Raw genomic sequence first — 3,571 nt, 5'->3', positions numbered from 1 at the left:
CTATTTTGAACAAATTTTAAATAAAAGTCAAGATAACACCCTGCTACTCCCACCACCTTTGTGCTCCACCACTGTAGATTTTTAGAATCAACAATCAAACTTTGAGAGTGAAGTGTTTGTAGGGCTAAACATTCAAACCTGACGGATGCTGATGTCGACACTTTAAAGCCGTCACTTTACTGTAAAAAAGCAGAGGAGAGCGATGCAGCAGTAAAAACAGAGGAAGCAGATTATGAGTCAGCGTTCTAGTTTCGTACGAGCCACGGTGGCCAGCTAGAGCTTTACAAAAGAAATGAAAAATATAAATCTTTTTTTTTTCTTTTCAAAAAAGGCCATTTTTAAAACACTGAAAATGAAAATGTATTTTTAGTAGTAGTAGTAGTAGTAATAGCAGTTGAACAGTATTTTACATTATTGTAGATGTGTATAAACTCCAGCAGTGGGTGTGTTGGTAGGTGAGTGTGTGAATGTGTGTGTGTGTGTGGCTGCTGCAGGAGATCAAAGCACAGGACTGGTAAATGAGGTCAGAAACAGGAAGCACTAAGACACGACCACATGACTTTTCAGATTAAGATTGACGCAGAGAGAAAAAGTTTTACTTGATAACTGGTTTTCTCTGTACTTTTTTTTTAAACGAAAGTTTGAGTTTCTATACTTGGCCAGTCCTCGCATCACTGACCCCACAGCAGCCACAAACCACTCCATTACAACCACAGAGTATATTGTGACAGAAATTGGGTGAAGACCATTTTCATACCCAGCCCAGTTCCTCAAAACTTCATCAGCTCCCTCCACAGGTAACACATGGAATTATTCCGACTATAAAGAAACTGACCTTTAGGTCGAGTTAAACACAAATCATCTTCAAAACAACCATTTTTTTTTCTCTATGCTCATAAAACCCATTTGAATCTGATCCTGGTGCAGCTGAGGAAGTTGTGAGGAAACGCCCCGTCGGTGCAGTGATGTCTTTCCAAGGAATTTTCCCAACAGTGTGAGTACAGTGGAAGCACAGATGTGTGAATCCCGGGCCAAGAGTCTACTACCTGCAGCAATTAGTGCTGACCGGCTTTTCAGCTGACGTTTACAAAAATCACCGGGCTGTGTGTGTGAACTCCAGCGAGCTGCTCAACACCTGGAAACAAGGCTGTGAATGTTAATTGCAACTGCAGTTTGCAAATTGTGTCACGTCAACAGGTTAACCTGCAAACCCTGTTGCAACATGGGATCTGAAAATTTGTTTTTTAAAATTATACGTAATTTATGGGCTGAAGAAATTTCCCACATTGTGTTTTTGTAATGCCAAAGACCTCTTAATAAATAAATCTTAAATAATAATTGACAACCAAATGGATCGGCAACTTCCTCCTATTAAACTGAAAATGAAAACAGACACAAATAATAACATCTTGAACTTAAATATTGAACTTAAAATGGAGTACAGCGAGTTCACTGAAGAAAGGCTTTAGCGAAAAATGAAAAATGTCAGTCTGGTGGACTCAAGGATAAATCATTTGCTGTGTCTTTAAATCAACCAAAGGGTAGAAAAAAAAAAGCTCTGAACCGTCAGTATTTGACAGCTACACACACACACACAAAATGAAATTGGAAATTAAACGAGGAAAAGAATGAAGTATTTGAGTTCCACTGTACTCTAGGTCTAATGAATATCACGTTAAACCAACACTGTTGCTAAATCCAAAGACCATCAGTGCACACTTTTGGGCCACGAGCCAACACCCACATTACTGTACCGGTATGCAGATGACAGTGATGCTTTACAGTTGTAGTAGAGATATTGAATTAAAAAAAAAAAACCTGTATAAAAACTCCAGTCTACAGTATCTACGAAGCAGGAGAGGGCATTTGAAGCCACACTGTAAATACAGAATAATAACCAGTTTGTGTGTCTGCTAAGGCTGCACAATCTCTTTACCGCCATTATCAAAACGGCGAGAAGTTCAGAGTCACTGGATTCCTTTCTTTGACCCCTTAAACAGAAGAAAATCTCTAAAAGCAGCGTGTTTGACCCCGCCCGACTCCTCCACTCTGGGAGAGAACGTTCCTCTTCCTTATCATTCTGGTGAGTATTGTGCAGCCTTGGCTTTAGCTACTACATGTTAAGGCCATACATGAGAGGCCTTGTCTACTACAGCTCTTTACAAAGTTAGGCTACTCCGAACACTGAATAATGAAACCAAGCTAACATGTCTCTGACTCGGGTGCGGTTGACCATCTGCTGCAGAAGTCAGCGAGGCTCAGCGACGCTGAGTGATGTCCTCGCTTCATAACGTTACTGTCGCGTATATTGTCATGGTCGGTTTTTTTTCACGTTGGACTTTGTAAAAGTGGTAGCCAACACAGAAGTTCAGAACTCGTCCACCTGTCCTGAAGTTTATCATTAGCCTTTAAAAACATGGCTTCCTTGACCTAGACGATGATCTTTGAAAAAAAATCTGACATTCAGAAGAGGACTGCTTATCGTGTTTTGTTTTTTGTTTTTTTCCTCCTAAATTTCCTCCTCTGTGGTGAGGAGGGACGTGTAGACAGTGAGTGACAGCGTGAATCGTCTATGATGGCTACACCTGAAGGACAGAGGAGGCAGAGACTCTGCTCTGTCACCTGGATTAGAATAATACTCTCCTGGGGTTGTTTCACTCTGAGTAAGCTCACACTTCCTGATGTGTTCAGGACCATATATACATAGAAAACTAGTCATCTTTACATCATAACCCTGTCATACCAACTCTGTTGTGTGTGACTGAACGTGTGTGTCTGTGTGTGTAAGCTGTGTGTTCAGTTCAGCAGCATTTGGCTTTTTCTTAAGGGGGTTAACATGAGAGACCAGGAGAGGACTGGTTGTTTTTTTGTTTTTTTTGTTGTTGTTGTTTTTTATGCCGAGAGTCCAGGTTTGACTCGTTTGCGGCGGTGAAGTAGAATCAACAGTGTCGGTAGAGTGGGTTCGACCTTATTCTTGACAAAAAAAAGCATCAAACCCAGCCGACCTGGACGGCCTTTGTAGAATCGTCTGACATCCTTATCTCAACATTCTACATCTCCGTAACAAGAGTGTGTGTGCGTTTATGCAGACGCGCTGTAAATGGGCTGCTCTGATACACGGATCTGTTCTTTGGTGTGGTCACGTTAGAGGACAGTTCAGCAGCTGTCCAGACAGAAGTACGACAGAGGAAGTACATCGGACTTATTTGAATGTCTGTTCAGCAGACCTGGATGTAGCAACCGCCGGAATACTTGTTACTTTACAGTATTTGTCCCAATTATGCTGCAAAAAAAAATTAAAAATAAAAGAGAAATTCAACAGTCAGCCCACAGCGCCGTTGTTTAAGGTCACACAAAGAATTTCAGTCCAACTTTAATAGAGGAGGATTTTAACTGTCAGTTTAACTCCTAAAATCCCCAAAATATCATTACAAATCAAAGGCAACATGCACAAGTTGACCTTGTTCTGCCTTCCACAACTTTAAACTATGAAGCACAACTCATAACAACTAACCCAAAATTAACATAGCATAGCGTGCTTCACAATATTCTTCCTGGTCCAAAGGTTCCA

The sequence above is a fragment of the Cynoglossus semilaevis genome, chromosome 19 (assembly GCF_000523025.1).
Source record: "Cynoglossus semilaevis isolate Cse_v1.0 chromosome 19, Cse_v1.0, whole genome shotgun sequence".
In the NCBI taxonomy this organism is placed as follows: Eukaryota; Metazoa; Chordata; class Actinopteri; order Pleuronectiformes; family Cynoglossidae; genus Cynoglossus; species Cynoglossus semilaevis.
Note: the sequence above shows the minus strand (reverse complement) of the source record.